Genomic DNA, 18,016 nt, shown 5'->3' on the forward strand with positions numbered 1-18,016 from the left:
GACATTTTGGAAAAGGCAATGTGGAGACAGTAAAAAGGTCAGTGGTTGCCAGGAGTTGGAGGATGTGGGAGCGGAAGGAGGGTGGGATGAATGGGTGGAGTGCAGAGGATTTGGGGGCATTGAAATTATTTTTTATGATACTATAATAGTGGCTACATGTCACTGTACCCTTGTCAGAGCACACAGAATGTACAACACTAAGAGCGAACCCTAATGTAAACTACGGACTTCGGTGATTATGACGTGTCCGTATAGGCTCATCTACCGTAGCAGATTGTAACAAATGTGCCATCCCATAGGGGATGTTGATAATGGGGGAGGCTCTATGGGGGTGGCAGGAGTTATATGACAAACCTTCCTCTAAATTTTGCTGTGCGCCTTTAAAATGCTCTTTAAAATAGTCTATTTTTTTTAAATGAACTAGAATATGTTTCCTATTTTTCTATTCTCTCAAAGAATTTTGGAGTGATTGGGGTTATTTGTTCCTTGAATATTTGGTTGTACTGACCTGTAAAACATCTAGGATTGTGCGTGTGTGTGTGTGTGTGTTTCTGGGAAGATTTTTAAACTACTGATTCTGTTTCTTTAATGCTTATAAGATCTCTTCTTGACCTCTTTTCCGTATTTTCTATGTCACTGTCTCTTTGGGCTACATCCTGGGTGATTTCTTCATGTCTCTTTTGCCTTTCAGTAATTCTCTCTGTAGCTGTATCGACTCTGCTGGTTAATGGTTTTTCTAATTGCAGTCTTTACATTTTCAGTTTCTAGAATTTTTTTTTTTTTTGCTTCTTTCAAATGGTTGATGATTTCTTCTCCTGGGTCAAATTTTCAACACCAACTTTTAATTCTTTAAATATATTCATTGATGATTCCACTGTTGCAGTCTCTGTGGATCTAATTCTGCAGATTTTAAATGTTGTGACTTTTCCTCGGGTATTATTTTTTCACTAGTATTTTATATTAATTGTAAGTTACTTTGTAGAAAATGTCTCGAGGCCTGGGTTGAATGCACCCCCTGGGCAGATCTGCAGTCCCTCCTGCCTGCTACCTGGAGTCTCCAGCATCCTAGGACCACTCTAAGCCTCACTCCCACCTTACTTTTGTTGGCTGAGGGGATGCACAGCGGTGTGACTCCAGGCCCTCGTGGGAGGAAGTCTCACGGGAGCTTTCTCTGCTCTATTCATAACTCACCATTTCCCTCTGTGAAGTGGTGTCTTTCTCATCCAGTTTCAGAAGTACTGGCTTAGGTAGGCGTCTCCGTCCCAACCTACGACCCTGCTGGGGCCCTGGTTTTGTTTCTTGTCCCCAGTTACGTGGGACCCTTCAAGGCTTATCTCTAAGACACCCAAAATAGGCAGAGGTGTCCCAATGAACCCCGCCTTTGTGCTGGCTCGCTGCCCTGGGTTCATGGTTCTCATCATTTCTAGCCGTCGAGGTTTTCCCTTTCTTTTTTACTAGCTCAGATATGCATCTTAAAAGATTTTACTTGAAATGTATAAAATGTGTGTATAGTGCATATTTATTTCATCCAGCATTTTAAGTTGTTCTGAGCTGGGTTGATTTCTCCAGACATCTAGATCACTACATTGCCAGAAGGAGGGTCCTTTAATTTCAAAGAAAGAAAAGTCCACTTATTCTTTGAGCCGTATGTGCATCGTTGAGCACATACTGTATCCTGGGCACTGTAGCTGATGCTCTGCCTGCCTTGGAGGGCTCCCCTGTCCAGTGAAGGGACAGGCAGAGTCACGACAAACTTAAAAGGGTGGCCAAGTGTCAACCAGGCTGTAACTTTCACTTTAATTGGAGGCTATGGAAGCAGAGAGACATGAACCATGGTTATGCCCACCTCAAGGAGACTCAGCTAGGGACCTCCCTGGTGGTCCAGTGGGTAAGACTCTGCACTCCCAATGCAGGGGGCCCAGGTTCGATCCCTGGTCAGGGAACTAGGTCCCACATGCATGCTGCAACTAAGAGTCTACATGTTGCAACGAAGATCCCGTGTGCCCCAACTAAGACCCAGTGATAAATACTAAAAAAAAAAAAAAGACTCAGCAAGCTGGTCGCAGTAGGTGGCCCTTATCTGAACTGTGTGAAGAACTGCCAACCTTCGCCTTAGTGCATGGAAAGATGACTCTGGGTCACAACCGTGAAATTTACCAATATATCCCAGGAATGATAGCTGTTGCTTACGGTGAGGTCTCCCTGTAGGAAAACACTGACCTGCCATAGGAGCTGATGGAAGGAGGGGTGGTGATGCAGTCCACGGCCATCTGAGTAGTTTTCAAATTGCAATCTTATTCTCGTTTACCCTCCGAAAACTTAAGGTGACTTATGGACCCTCGTTAAGTGCGGCAATCATTGGATGGGCCTGAGTCATTACCAACAATTAAGAAGCCGCCGTCGATTCCACTAACCAGCAAATGGGCAGTCGAAGGCCACTTGAGATGTGTCCTCAAGGGAGGTCATCTTCTTCCTCCCTGGGGACCTGCGTGGACCACCCGTACTGAGTCCACAGTGGATGCTGGTGTGGCAGCATGGTGGGTGGGCAGAGCACAGGCTCCAGGGGAGGGATTCAGGTGCACACCCAGCAGTGACCTTGAGCGAAGCCTGCGCCTCCACTTCTTCCCCGTCCACACGAAGGCGAAAGTCCCCACCTCACTGGTGGTTTTTGACTATATGCCATAATGTGTGTGCCTGGAATATGGTGGTCACGCATCCAGCTGTTGCTGTTGCTATGTTGAAACAGGTCACGAGTGGGACCTGGGGTAACTGGAAAGCAAGCTGCAGTTACAGGGCTGCAACCCAACATCCCATGATGGAAATCATGTTATATTATTATTAATACAAATGCAGCGTGCTGCTGAATGAGACGGAAATGACCCAGAAGAAAAAGGGCTCTCTCTCCTTGGACAAGGCAGCCCCACTTGGCAGCCTGACAGGGAAGACAAAGCCCTGCTGGCCCCCGTGCTGGGCCTCGGGTCCAGGCTCCAGGCTTAGTTAAACTGTTTTTATCTCCCATAAATCCTCGTAAGCTACTTTAAGGCTCGTCAGACCCCTCAATTGCCATTTAAGTGTTTTTTCTGTGCTAACTGCTTCTTGTTAAATAGTTTGACATTTATGCGTCTAGACTTTGGTTGTTTCGATATTGATTTGGTCCAGAATGGTAATGGAGGAGAAAGACAGCATTTGTTTTGCTGTCAGTGGCAGTAGCCATATATCTCAGTTAAGTGGATTACTTTTTGATTTTCCCATGTTGGAACCCAAAGCGAAACCCACACAGGGTTTGGAAGAGGTTGCATCCTCCCAAATGGCTCCCCAACTTTTTGGGGCAGGGAGATGGTTCCACACAGGGGTTGAAGGTACAGCCCTGGGTGAGGTTTCCTGGCAGGTGCAAGCCTGTTCTCGCTGGAGGTCACAGGTGCCAAAGTCACAGGTGGGATGGTGTGGGTGCTTCAAGGGAAGGTGAAATCAACTCAGCTTGTCTGCAGCCTCCTGGGCTTGCCAAGCCCTGTCATGCCTTCGTACCTTTGTCTGTGCTGTTCCCTCAGACATGAGCACCCTCCTTTCCTCCATCTTGTAAACTCCTACTCACTCCTCAAGACCCCAAGCATATGCTCCCTTCTCAGCAGGTCCTCCTTTGCTTCCCAATGGCGCATGCGGTGATGTGGTGATGTGGACACCCAGGAGCCTCAGAATTGTACGAGGTCAGCCAGACCCTCCTTGTCAGAATGTGGGTGGGAAAGGGTGTGACCTGCCCAAGGCCACCCAGCAAGCCTGAGGGGCGGCTGGGCCTGAGAGTGGGCTCGCCAGCTTCTGGCCTGACCCCTCTTCCACCATGTTCTCTGTACACCCTGCCCAGCTTACCCCAGGGGTGGCAATTCTCATGATCCAGACTGCTGCTGCCGACACCAGCCGGGGAGCTCGTGGCCAGAGAGTGAATTTCCGATCAATAGCCAGGAGCCTCACGGAGCCACCGGCTGGCAGCTTGTGTGAGTCATGACTGCAGGAAGTGAGGGAAGCCCCTTCTCCTCTCCCCCTCTCTGCTGTCATTCCTCATGTCCTTCGTCCTCCGGTGTCTCTTTCCAAACATTCTAAAAACACAGAAAAGCATCGAGGAAAAGTTCCACCCTTGTTCCCAGCCCCCAGAATCCACAAATAGCCACATCGTATTGTTTTTATTTAGATCTGTGGGAATAAAGGAAACGCGAGTCACAGATGCAGTTTGCACGTCTCCTGCCCATTCTGCTCTGCCTCCCCCCACCCCCTCCCCGTCGCCCTCCCAAGGCCACACTGTTCTGAATGTGGTTTCTCCTGGGGTTCACCTTCTCTTCTACATGGATGGCCATCTGGAAACAATGGATGGCATTGCGTTGCATGTTTTAAAATGTATGCAAAATGTTCAGACTTCGTTTCAACTGTGCTGTAGTATTTCCCCATATGAGTGTACCTCCATGTTATTTAACCATTCCACACGATGGCCATACAGGCCGTTTCCAATGTTTTTGGCCACGACCAGCAAAGCTGCCACCAGCCCCTGTGTGTGCCCCCCGGGCCTGTGTCATGGCCTCTGAGGGTGAATTTCTGGAAGGAAAGTGCTGGACTCTACTCCTTCTCCCATCCCTGGATGAGCCCACCTAACCAATGCCTGGACATCTGTCTGTTTCTATGCTCGTTGGACATTCAGATTTCCCCTCTGTTTATATCTTTTGTCCATTTCCACGAGATTGTCTGCCTCTTCCTCACCGGGTCACGGCAGTGATGGATAATCCAGGGCATTAATTTTCCTTCCGATGAATAGGCCACAGATGTCTTCTGTTGCTCAATGTTTATCTTTGTTTTTGTCTTTTTTCCTACAGACCATTTAAATTTTGACGTAATCAAATCGATCACTCTTTCCTTTATGAGTTATGATCTTTGTTTCTTGACTCAGAATTTTCCTACCCTGAGATTCTGAGCTCATCTTGTGTATTTTCTTCTAATAGTTTTGTTTTCCACACTAAGATTTTAGATCCAGCTAGAAGTTTAATGGAAGGCGTGGATCTAATTTTTGCTGAAACAACTTTACACGTCTAGGATAAAGCTTGCTTTTTCATGATGGATTTTTTAAAATAATCTGTTGGACTGAACTTGCTAATTCTTCATTTAAGGTTTTATATGTGTGTGTATAGATTTGGCCCACATTTGTCTCTTCTTTTAAAGACAGGTCTAAGGCCAGGGTGCACCACCTCTTCAAGTTGCTTTTATTTTTCTTTTCTGAAAGTTTGAATGAGATAGATATCGTCTGCTAATTGCAGATGTGTTAAAACTCACCTTTGAAATGGCCTGGGGCTGCTCAGTTATTTTCATCATTGTAGGTTTTCTATTTCTCCTTAAGTAAAATTTGATAACATTTTTCTGGAAAAAAGTCTACTCCTTCTAATTTTTCAAAATATTCATATAGGACTTCCCTGGTGGCACAGTGGTTAAGAATCTGCCTGCCAGTGCAGGGGACAGGGTCTCGAACCCTGGTCCAGGAAGATCTCACATACCTCGGAGCAACTAAGCCCTCGCACTGCAACTACTGAGCCCACACGCTGCAACTACGGAAGCCCATGCACTCTAGGGCCCGTGTGCCGCAACTACTGAAGCCCGCGTGCCTAGAGCCCATGCTCCGCAACAAGAGAAGCCACTGCAATGAGAAGCCCGCGCACCGCAACAAAGAGTAGCCCTCGCTCGCCACAACTAGAGAAAGCCCACACGCAGCAACGAAGACCCAACGCAGCCCAAAAAAAAACAAAAAACAAAAAGCCACAATATTCATGTAAAGTTGTTTATAATATTTTCTGAGGATTTTACAGCACCCTACTGTGCTTGTAGCTGTGTCTTCTTCTGCTTTCCATATTCTTTACTTTTGCCCTGTCTTTTACTCTTAGGCAGTCTTGGTAAATATTTGCTTGCTTAATATTTCAAAGAACCAAATTTTGGAGTTTGTCGCTATTTATCCTACCTTAGGTTTTTAACTGTCTTATTCTTGCTGTTGAAAGCAGAGTAGGGTGGTCACTGATAACCTGGACCCTGGACTGAATCAGCTGCTGTGTTACCTGTTTGACGTCAGGCGAGTTACCCCACCTGCTGTGCCACTCATCTGTAAAGAGAAGAGAAGAGGACCCAGTTCACGGGTTGTTGTGAAAAAATTAATAAGGCAATACACATAACGAGTTGTAAGTACTCTTTTAACGTTGAAAAACCAACTTGGCAAAAACTAAGACTAGAAGAGGATTTCCTTGACCAATATTGAATACCCACCAAATCTATGCAAACAGCCTGCTTGAAGGTGAACTATTAAAAACATTCCCTTACACATCAGGAACCAGGCAAGTGTATCCACCTCAAGACAACACGACTAGGAGGTGCCAGCCAGCTCAGCAAGGCAAGAAAAAGCAAGAAAAGAACGATTGTAGGAAAAGAAACCAGGTTGTCATTATTTTCACATGACATGATTATTCCCTGCAGAAACCCAAAATAATCTATACACAAATTATCAGAATTACTAAGAGATTAGCAAGATTTCTAAAAACTAGATCAGTACATTTAAAAAATATATTACTTTAAGTTAGCAACAGGTAACAGGTAGAAAATCTAATTTTTAAAATAGTAACACCAGGGCTTCCCTGCTGGCACAGTGGTTGAGAGTCCGCCTGCCGATGCAGCGGACACGGGTTCGTGCCCCGGTCCGGGAAGATCCCACATGCCGCGGAGCAGCTGGGCCCGTGAGCCATGGCCGCTGAGCCTGCGCGTCCGGAACCTGTGCTCCGCAATGGGAGAGGCCACAACAGTGAGAGGCCCGCGTACTGCAAAAAAAAAAAAGTAACATCAATTAAAGAACACCTAGCAATAAATCTAAAGAGGATAGAAAAGAGCTCTGTGGAGAACGTCATTAAATATTATTGACAGATATTTTAGGAGACCTAATAAATGGAGAAATATACCATATTCATGGAGACAAATCCTCGTGAATTGAAAGATGTCAGTTCTCCCCAAATCAGTCTATAGATTCAGTACAATTCCACCCACATTTCTGCGTGTGTGTGTGTGTGTGTGTGTGTGTGTGCGTGTGTCTTAATGAACTGATTCTAAAATGTCATATGTTGAATTGCATACATTTTTAATAGGTGAATTTTATGATATGTGAGTTCAATCTACATTTTTTGGACAAAGGCTCTATCCAGTGGAGAACGAGGAAAATGGACCAGCGTGGGCTCAGGAGGTCAGGGCTGTGCCAGTTTGTTCCCCAGGCCCAGGTGGAGCACAGTGTCTGACGCACGCCAACATGTAATAAACATTTGTTGACTGACTCTGCAGGTTTGGTGCATGAATGACTGCATGAGAAAGGCCAAAGGGGTTCAGCATCTGCCCCTGGTCATCCAGCCGGTGGGTGAGTGGAGAAGCTGGGATTTGAGTTCTGCCCTCCCTGGCCCACCCCTTCTGACCCACCGGAGGAGGGAGGGCAGCATGGGAGATGGGGGCAGTCAGAGAGAGCCCGCACATCGACCTGTCTGCCAGGGATGGTGCTGGCCAAGATGTGCGAGGCTGGAGAGAGGGGGCAGCAGGCTGGAGAGAGGGGGCAGCAGTCAGGACGACCCTGGCACTGCCTGAGTGGGGCTAGACTTCACACTGGGGTCCAGGGGCACACTGGGGATTAGAAGAGTGAACGGCATCTGCGGCAGCCACGTGGAGCGACCCATGGGAACACGTGGCTGAAGGGCATTTCCCAAGATGGAATGTGGCGCAGACGGGGTTACCTCCCACCCGTGCTGAGAGAGGCAGGGCCAGAGCTGGGGTTTACTGAAGCCACCACTCTGCATCCCCCCAGACACCAGAACGCACGCCTCCAGGGCTCAGGTGTCCTCAGAGCAAGAATTCTGACTCCCAGTCTCTGTAAGATGCTCCCACCTGATATGCAATAAGGCGAGAGTCTTGAGACCCTTTCTATTGTAAACCGTTGTAATGAAACTGTTCTTCTCTCACCTCCCAACCAACCAGGGACCCTCTAGGCCAGGTCTCCTGATGTATAAAACTTCAGGGTAAAGATCCAGGATGGTCTCTGGTTTCCCCCGTGGTGGGTGGGAGGGAGCAGGGCTCAGGAAGGCCCGCGGACACAGTCAGGTGATTTAGGTGGTAAAGCATTTATCCTCCTGATGCAGTGGGAGCCCTCCCCATGCTACCTGAAAACCAGCTATTTTTGGCAGGTGCCAGGAAAAGCGCTGGGAGCCCTGTGGCGAGAGACCCCTCTGGGGGAGGGCGGCCCGGCGCTGTGGCTTACCCTGGGAGACCCGTGGCGGATCTCGTGGTCCCCGAGCCTGGGTTCCCTCATCTTGGGCTCATCCTGCCCCGACCCCTGCCCAGGGCTTTCTCCAGCCACCAGGCTACGTCTGGAGCGCGAGCAGGGTGTGTTCACGGGCCATCGCCTGGACAGGCTGGCTTGCCGAGTTCCTGCCGTGGCTCCAGTGTGTGTGTGTGTGTGTGTGTGTGTGTGTGTGTGTAGGGTACTGTGTGGGGCTGAGGATGGATTTGATTCTGGAATGTCTCCCCCTTGAAGCCTGAATCAGGACAGAATCAAGTCAGCTGTAGCACCTGCAGAGCCCGCCTTCCCCGCAACACGCAAGGACGTCCCAGGTGGAGAAGCAGCTGCCCAGGGGGCCCTCCCAGCCTCTGCAGGTGGGACTCCTCGTCACGCTATCATCACTCCTCGCTGGACAGCCCACAGCACCCTCAGTACCAGCCTCCCCATGTGCAGATTGGAACCAGGGCGGGGCTCCGGAGCCCTGTGCGTCTGCACGGCCTCCGCCAGCCCGCTTCCCCCCCTCCCACCTCCCTCGACTCCTGTGGCCCCCACCTCCGCTCCCACATCAGACCTGCCCCACCCCCGCAGAGAACCACTGCATTTCCCAGCGCTGCGCTTACATGGAGGACTCCAGTCTGTGCCAGTCGCTGGATCATCAGTAAATCTTCCCCGAGCCCCCATACATCTCTCCTCCATAACGCTTATTACCAAGAGCAGGCCCACTCGGGGGTCTCCACTTGGAGGGACACATTCCTTTGATCAATCACTTCGGCCAGGGTTCATTCAGCACTCACACAGTTCATTAAGCAGCTGGTCTGTCCCAGGGAGGCGAGAGGACACAGGAATGAAGCTTCCTCTACCTTCTCCTGTGTGTGGATGTGTATGGAGAGGATGCTACCTGCTTACAGAGCTGACCACAGCACCATGAATCACGCTCTGAACGAGGTGTGTGCAATGAGCAAATAGCCATCAATTCCACACCAAAAGCCTGGTCAGAGGTGGTGCTGTTTCAGTGGGGCTTTGAAGGATGTACAGGAGTTTGTTAGAGGAAGAGAGTCCTAGGAACAAGAAACCGCATGAGGAATGGCAGGAAAATGTATCGCACTTTGCATTAATTCTCTCCAGCTGCTGTAACAAACTACCACAAACTTAGTGGCTTAAATTTCTTCTGACAGTTCTGGAGGTGAGAAGTCTGAAATGGGTCCTACAGGCCTAAAATCGAAGTGTCATCTGGGCTGGTTCCTTCTAGAGGCTGCAGGGGAGGAACCATTCCTTGTCTCTTCCAACTTCTAGAGGCTGCCGGCATTCCCTGGCTCCTGGTTGCATCCCTCTGATCTCGTTTTCCATCGTCATATGTCGTACTTCTGTAGTCGAGTCCCGCTCTGCCTCCCTCTTATAAGGACCCCTGTGATTACATGTAGGGTTCACCTGGATAATCTAGAACCGTCTCCAAATCTCAAGGTCCTCAATCATATCTGTAAAGTCCCTTTTTCCGTACAAGTGCCCGGGCACTGCAGTGGATTATGTACACCTCTGTCTCCAGGCCCACTGAAGGGCAGCCCGTTCTCCAGTGGGGCCTGTCTACATCTCCCCCGGAGTGGTTTATAGTGTGGTGGTCTGCCTGGGACGGGAAATGTAACTTGTGTGTCTTGTTTTCCAAACTATCAGCGGGTATCCTCTCTGGAGCTTTGGATTCAGAGCCCCAGCCAGAGGGGCCGCCCAGGCACCCTGGCTCCAGCCCTGATTCTCTATTTCCAGCAGTAAGGAAAAGTGCCCCGGGGGTGAGGGGCTGCAACAGCTGCTGGGGCTAACCTTTCCAGTCGAGAAGTTTTGGGGCCACGTGTTAAATTACTGCAGTGCTCGTCGTGACAGCGTTTACTCCATGGAAATCTGCAAACACTACAAGTCAGGGCTGCTTGGCTGGTTTCTCCTCTCTGGAGAGCCGGTCGTTAACATTCCCAGCACTGTAGTACACACACAGACAGCCGACGGGGCTTCCATGGCCAGGTGCCCTCCTGGGGGCTTTGCGTGTTTGGAACCACTTGTCCTTACATCATCCCTTTCTGATGCATACCTGCATCACCCAGCCCACTTTACAGAGAGGGTAAGTGACCCTGCAGCCAGTGGACACCGCACAACCCAGAGCTGGGCCTGGCGGTCTGATGGGGGAGGGCGTGCTCTCAACCACCACCCGCCGGCTCTTCAAGGCGGCCTGGGGACCCCTGAGACAGCGGGGGAGCACGGCCGCTCACCCCAGGGGTTGTAGCCCACGTCCTGGACAAGACTGCCCGGCAGGGGCTCAGCTCACGTTGCTTGAGGTCTGAAGGCAGACAGGACGGAAGTGAAAGGGCGGGAGGGCTGGCCTGTGTGCAGGTGCCCCTCGGCAGACACAGAGCAAGTGGGATGATTCTGGAAGGCTGGTCCGTGGGCCCCAGCTCCCCAGTCCTGACTCAGGCCTGTCTCCTTGACTGCAAAACTCCAAGGCTGTGGAGAGCACCGTGGGATTCAAAACCCAGATCCTGTCTCTTCCCCACCGCGTGACCTGCAGAAAGGGAGCTCACCTTTCCACCTTGCTCTCCCTGTCTGGGGATTACATTGACCACCTGAAGGTTAAGCTGCATGCCTGGCTCCCGAGAAAGTCTGCCCTGCGCTGGCAGGGGCTGAGACCCCCAGCACGGCTCCGGGCTGAGCTGATGCTCCGGGGGTCTGCAGCCCCGTGAACCAAGCGAACCTCGGGTCCACGTCCTCTGCTTAGCAGCCCCTCCCACGGGCCTCCCGGCAGACCAACGTCCTCCCTGCTGGGTGCCCTGGAAAGAATTAGGCGCCTCCACCTGCTTGGGGAGGCTGGGTTTTGTTGTCTCTTTTCGTAAGAGTTGCCCCTTCGGGTTTGCATCCTGTAGACCTGGGCGTGCAGAGGAAGTCTGCTTCTTATTTTGGCAGCGCTGGAGCGAGCCAATGCGTTGGGTCAGTGGTCAGGAGGCATCCGTGCTTAGCCGCTCACGGCCGGGTAGGCAGATGGCTTTGATGTATGCTGGGTGGGTGGGAAGACGGAGCGTCAGGGTGAGGGAAACCAGTATTCCCGGCCTTGGAACGCCCTCCTCCCCGGGCCTGTCCCCTCTCCTCCCGGCCCCCAAGACTGACAGCACCTGGCCGAGGTCTCAGTGCATCCCAGGCACCCAGTTCCGGGCTCCGGGTTCCATCCATCACCTCCTTTCCTCTCTCCACCCCGTGAGACTCGGTCAGAGGAGCAAGGGCTGGGACAGCCCAGCTGGAGAGCGCCCCAGCCAACGTTCAAACCCCCGGGCTCACGCCTCCTTCTTCGGGGGAGAAGAGTAGGAGGTGTGGAAATTGTGGATGACAGTCATGAGGCTGATCACCAGTGTGTCCGTGAACCCCATTGCTAGGGGCGGCGACCCACCCAGTGTCAATCTCCTGGGGTTTTCCTGGGTCATGTGCAAAAAGGGGTCCCATGGTCAAATATGTTGGGGCACCGCCGGGCTAGAGTGAACCAGTTTCCTTACCCAGGGCTTCTCAGAGCCTTTAACATGATAATGTGCACTGGATATCTCCAAGATAATCCCCCAAATTTATTGGGCCAAGGGACCCCTTTGCCCTGGGGGACACCGCAAAGGCCTTCTCCTCCATGGCACATGCTCCGGAATGAAGACTGAGACCTGCAAGCTGACCAAGCCATCACATCCGGAAGATACTGCCCTTTTCTCTGCCCCATCCTCCCAGCCTGGGCTCCAGCTGACACAGCCAAGGCCGAGGGCACTTCACACCTCGGCAACTTCCCCACCAATGCCCTCTCTACTAGCCAGCCCACCTCCCCTCCCTGAGAGCTCTGATTGTGTGGAAGATCCACTCATGCCTCTTCCTCTGGGAAGCCCTCCTGGAATATCCCCCCTCACCCCAGACTGCCTCTTATATCCAGTGGCGTCGGAAACCGCAGTGCTTGTTCGGCGAGCAGGCGCGTGGTGGACGCACAGCCGGGGGGATTACAGGAAGGCAGTAGGTGCACAGCGTGGAAGGTCCACCCAAGGTGACCAAGAAGGACCGTGGTCAGGCACTCTCCAGCTCACGGGCTTTTCTTCAGCACGAGACATGGGTGCACATTTCTTTGTGAAATTATTGGAACGAATTTATGATTTAAAAGCCTTCCTTTGTTTTGTTCATTTCTGTTCTCGGTTAGCCCGCATCTCTCGGTCAGCGCGCAGACCTGGGTGCTGACTTCTGTCTCTGAGTCGTTTCAAGAATGATTTGAGCGAGAGTAGCAAATGCAGTGATGATTTTTATAAACAGCGGTTATTCTATCAATGATCCCTACAACTGAGACGGAAAGGTGAGGAATCTGATTCATTTAAATTTTTATACAAATTGAAGGTTCAAAGGAGAGGCCTGGGAATTCCAGTGGGGCTTCAGGTCGAATGGTGAGGGGAGTCCCTTCCTGCCACCCTCCTGTGTTCACTGGCAAGCAAGCAGGACCCCGAGGCTAAGTGGCCTGCCCAAGACCCTCAGCTATTAAACGGGGCCAGACCCCCCTAGCCCGGCCCCCCCTGGCGACAGCTGAGGCCTGAGGCTCTAACTCCACGTGGGAACGGCTTTCTCAAAGCGGGAAGGGGGTCAAACCCAGGGGGGTCACAGGGGATCGGCATTCTCCAAAAAGCCCCGTGAAGTAGTGAGCTCTCTGTCACGGGGCTGGAGGGGGGTCACCAGTCAGGGCGCGGCCCCCGAGGACCGCTGCTGCCCCACCGCCTGACCCCTCCGCCCACTGGCGTCCCCCTCCCCTTCCCAGGAACCGCGGTGGGTGAGGGGCTGACACTGATGTGCTCGGGCAGCCGAGAGCAGCTGCAGACAACTTTCTCGGCCTTTCTGAGTAATGAGCCCAGTCTGACCACACCACTTCCCGGAACAGTCAGGGACCTGGCCTGCGCAGGAGAGGCCCGCAGCCTGCCCGTGGTCAGCCTGTCTGTCTGCACACATTTGACCCTGGTCCTCCCTAAACCTTTTCTCACACCTAAAGAGCAGACCTCTGACCTGGGCCTGCAGAACTCGATCAGCGCCTCTGGGGTCTGTTTATCTTACGTATTTATTCTGGCCACGTGGGCTCGGCCCGGAGACCACCTGACCCCCGATTCTGGGGGGGATGGCAGCCACTGTGCTTTCACCGTCACTCAGCACGGGAGCCTCGCCGGCCAAGCCAGATGGGTCAGAACCAGCAGTACTGTTCCTTCTTTCCGCCACTCATCACGTGTCTGGGGGATGCCCGCTCGGGGCCAGCCTGTGCTGACAGCTTGCGTAAGAAATTCTGCACACGGAGGCAGTGGACCAGAGCCTCCAAAACCCATCCTCTCTGTCTCTCACATTTTATTCCTGAATTGCGCCGGCTCAGAGCTGAGTGATTCAATCAGGTCAGGTCTGAGCCCCTCCAGGAAACTCTTCTGAACTCTTCGAGTCAGATGCTGTCGGATCATACAGAACCAGGAAGGTGCACGGGAAGCTGCATTAGGAGCCTCTCGCCTGGGTCATGGGGGCTGGGACCTCACGCAGCAGTTGGAACCATGGGCAGGACGGAGCTACCCCCAGTTCTCCCACCTGCCGTGAGGCTTGGAGCAGGTCACACGTCACCTGTAAGGTGAGACTGGTGATCCCTGCCAGGTAGGATGGCTGAGTGGGTTAGAACAGTGGATGTGATGTGAACGACATATGGGCCACAGGGCTCCTCCCATCCACAGACCGTGTTCCATTAGCTCATGGCTGTATCTCCAACACCAGGCACACAGTAGGTCTTCAATAAACATTTGTCTAATGCAGTCATTTATCATCCACTTTCTCTTTTGCCTGTTTCTCACAGGCCCCGACCTGAGAACACCCTGTCTTTCCTCTGAATAACTGACATTTTAAATCTTGTGGACACTGCGGACCATGCAATGATCCTGTTCTCATCTTTGGTCTGAAGTCCAGGCTTGAACTTCCACCGTCCCTCACCTGCACACAGGGGCCTCTGGTGGCGTTTTGTGTGTGATCCTTACCTCTGACTTATTTTTCTGTTCCTATTTTCCCTTCGTCCAGATTCCTTCATTGATTAATTCTTTCCTTTACGATAGTATTTCTATAAACTCACAGACGTTTGGGGACATGCAATAGAATTAAAAATTTTTTTTTCTACTTCCACAGCCTTCTTTTTCTTTTTTCTTTTTAATTGAATTTCTATTTCATGTTGGAGTATAGCTGATTTACAATGTTGTGTTAGTTTCAGGTGTACAGCAAAGTGATTCAGTTATACATATACATGTATTCCTTCTTTTTCAGATTCTTTTCCCATACAGATTATCATAGAATATGGAGTAGAGTTCCCTGTGCTCTACAGTCGGTCCTTATTGATTATCTATTTTATACATAGTAGTGTGTATATATTAATCCCAAACTCCTAATTTATTCCCCACTAGAATTTCTTTTTTTAATCACACAGATAAATCCTCAATGGGCAACTAGGTCTCAGTTATCAGCTTGTGTAAAGGAAAAATAAAAGTAACAGAGGGGAGCCACTCTCTCAGCCCCACACTTGCCACGATGCTCCCGGGGGTCCGGCAAACAGCAGTTGACAGGTTTGGAGGGTCTACTGTGTGTCACACTCTTAGTGACTTCATTTGATTTAGTGGACACGATGCCAGTCCGATGGATGAAGAAGCTGAGATCCAGAGATCTCGAGCACCTTCTCTGGGTGACCCCAAAAGCGAGTGGAGAGGTTGGGATTTGAACCGGACCTCGCCCACGCCTGAAGTCTTCTCCCGCGTCATAAATGCCTCCGAGAAAGCCTGAAACCAGCGTGAGTCTCCAGCCTCGCAGGAGACAGACTGTCCCACCGTCTGGCTCACAGCCACCCTCCCACCCAGTCCCGGCGTCACGTGTGGAGCAATGCAGCCAGCAGAGGGGAAGCCCCCCCCCACCCAAGCGGGTCTCCAGCTCGGGTCCCATCTCAGAAACAGGCTGACGTTTCGCACAGGAACTCTGAGTTCAACTAAGCAGTCATGCCTCCGGATGTGGCCTAGAATACATGTTCACCATAGAAAATTGGAAAAATGCTAGAAGCAGAGAGACACAAAATGAACGTCAAGCCTCCGGTGACAATTCTGAAACAAGTGCCAAGGCCATGCTGCCGTGGATCTTCTAGCTTCTGTCTGCGCTTTCCACGTGGCTCCGTCACACTCTATTGTCTGCCCACAGAACCAATGAAGAGGCACCGCATTAAGTTTTTCCTTACGTGTCCCTTCTAGGAAATGGAGGAGCCCGCATTTGATGGGCGTAGCGACTGGCGTGGAGGTGAGGTCGGATGAGACTCACGGAAGAGCCTGGCCCCAGCCGGGAGGGGGAGGGCGCTGATTGGACCCTCCAGCAGCTGGTCATGGTCCTGTCTTCTCTTGTCGGACGTGGCGCGCTGGGGGTTTCTAAATCATTTCTGCTCTTTGTGAACAGCGCCTGGTCCTGGCCTGAGGCAGCATCCTCTCTCTTCCTGTAACACTTCCCGTAACGGTATCTGTGTGTCAGGAGCCCAGAGCCCAGGTCAGGCCAGCACGTGTGTGTGCTCCTGCGGCCCCAGGGCCTCGCCTGCAGGTCTCGGTGCGCACGTGCTTGGCGAAGCACAGACCCAGGGCCTGCAGATGCAGCCGCAGGTCCCGCGCACCTGCTGCCCCCAGAGGGCTTACCTGCTGCCACCGCCAGCCCTGCCAGAGCCCGCCCTTCCTTCACCCAGCAAATCTCATCCTCTAACGAGACGGCCACCCCTGCCAGTGACAGCCCACGTCCATGTACAAATCAATTTGTCTCCACTGAGGGGAGAGAATTGCAAAGCCAACCAATTATGCGCGTCCCGCTGCACTTGGGGCACGCGGGCCACAGCTTCGGAGGGATTTGCTTCCTTCACTCTCACAGAGTGACCGCCCTGGGGAGAAACGTGATGCTCCCCAGCCCCTGAGGAATAACTGCCCAATTCCTTTTCCCCTGAATGAGCCCATCACCAGATGTGAAGAGAGGGCCAGCCATCACTTGAGAAGGGTCTGTATCGTTTCCTGGGGAGGCCTTAATGGAGCACCGCAAACTGGACATCTTAAAACAACAGAGGGACTTCCCTGGAGGTCCAGTGGTTAAACTTCACCTTCCAGTGCGGGGGGTACAGGTTCGATCCCTGGTCGGGGAGCTAGATTCCCACATGCCTTGCAGCCAAGAAACCAAAACATAGAACAGAAGCAATATTGTAACAAATTCAATAAAGACTTTAAGAAAAAATTTAGAAAAAATTTTTAAAGGCCACAGAAATTCCTCTCTCACAGTCTGGAGGCCAAGAGCCTGAGACCCAGGTGTGGGCTCACCTGAGGCTGTCAGGGTAGATCCTCCCAGGCTGCTCCAGCACGGGGGCCACCCCAGTCCTTGCATCCTTTGGTTCATGGCTGCGTCACTCCTGTCTCTGCCTCTGTCGTCACGTGGCATCTCCCTGTATGCCTGTGTCTCTTCTCTTCTTAGAAGGACACCAGTCATTGGAGTGGGACCCAGCCAGTCCAGCATGACCCTGTATTAACCTGACTACACCTGGAAAGATCGCATTGCCAAGTGAGTACCTGGGGCTTGGACGTCAGCATAGCTTCTGTGGGCACACAGTCCAACACCCAGCAGGATCCACCCACCATCCTCCAACGTGTGGACCCCCCGGCGAGGGAGGCCCGGGGAGCGAGGCACACGCCAAGGCCTCCTAGGCATCGTCCCATCTGGTCTCCCCAGGAGGGAGCATGTGACCAGGGGGGCAGGCCTCGGCCTCGCAGCCAGGCAGGGCACACAGGTTCACAGTGAGACCTGCTGTCCCCGCTGCCATCACTGCACAGGGGGCCTTAAGGCCTGGCAGCTGGCGCACAGCACCTGGCTGGGAGCCCGACGCATGGGAGCCGCCTATAGCACAGGTCGATCCCAGAAGACGCATTGGGCACGATGCCCGACTGGCCACCAACAGGCTGTGCGACTGAAGCCCAGGCCTCAGTTTCCCCTCCTACAGCCTGAGGGATGGGGAGAAGCAGGGTTCAAGTCCTCCTGCCATCTCCACCTTGGGAGCCTCCAGCTCCGGGAAGGGGCTCAACCCTGTCTCCCTCCAGAATCAGGGCATCTGGAGGCATCCTGCTGGTGAGGACTCCATCTACCTGATGGCAGGCTCTGCCCCAAGTTCTAGTGGAAATGATGCGTCCCCCCCACAAGCACCCCGCTCCTGCCTGCAGAGGGCCGCTGCCCCGCGGCCGTCAGTCCACTCATTGTTGAAAGCAGTGGGGACCGGGGTGTCCATGCTTTTCTCCATTTGATCCCGAAACAGCCCATGAGGACGGTGTCAGTATCATCCCATTTCCTGATGAATAATCGGAAGTGGAGCGTTTAAGTCACTTGCCCCAGGGCACTGGGCTGGGAGGTGACAGAGCTGGTCTGACTCCAGCCTCTGAGTCGGACTGGGATGCTTCAAATGTGAGGCCCAGAGGCCTCTTCCGCTGGTCACGGAGTCTCTCATTTGGTGGGAACTTGGGAACCCCCGCCGGCCACTCCACTCTGACACTGCACAGTAGTAGCTTCCAGTTGCTTCACTGTAGGGTCCCCTCCACGCGTCCTCGGAGCCCCCGCGAAGCTTCCTTCTGAGGCTGGAGACAGCTGACGAGGAGGTCC

At 52.3% G+C, this 18,016-nt stretch overlaps 1 non-coding gene across 1 annotated transcript; it reads left to right on the forward strand.

Moving 5' to 3' along the window:
• Positions 1 to 1,870: 1,870 nt before the first annotated feature.
• TRNAG-CCC (transfer RNA glycine (anticodon CCC)) lies at positions 1,871 to 1,943 on the forward strand. The gene has a single exon. It is a non-coding gene; the product is annotated as a tRNA-Gly (tRNA).
• Positions 1,944 to 18,016: the final 16,073 nt, after the last annotated feature.

This window comes from Delphinapterus leucas, chromosome 5 (genome assembly GCF_059928025.1).
Source record: "Delphinapterus leucas isolate spDelLeu-1000000601 "Yukka" chromosome 5, BTC_Dleu_Yukka2, whole genome shotgun sequence".
NCBI classification, from domain to species: domain Eukaryota; kingdom Metazoa; phylum Chordata; class Mammalia; order Artiodactyla; family Monodontidae; genus Delphinapterus; species Delphinapterus leucas.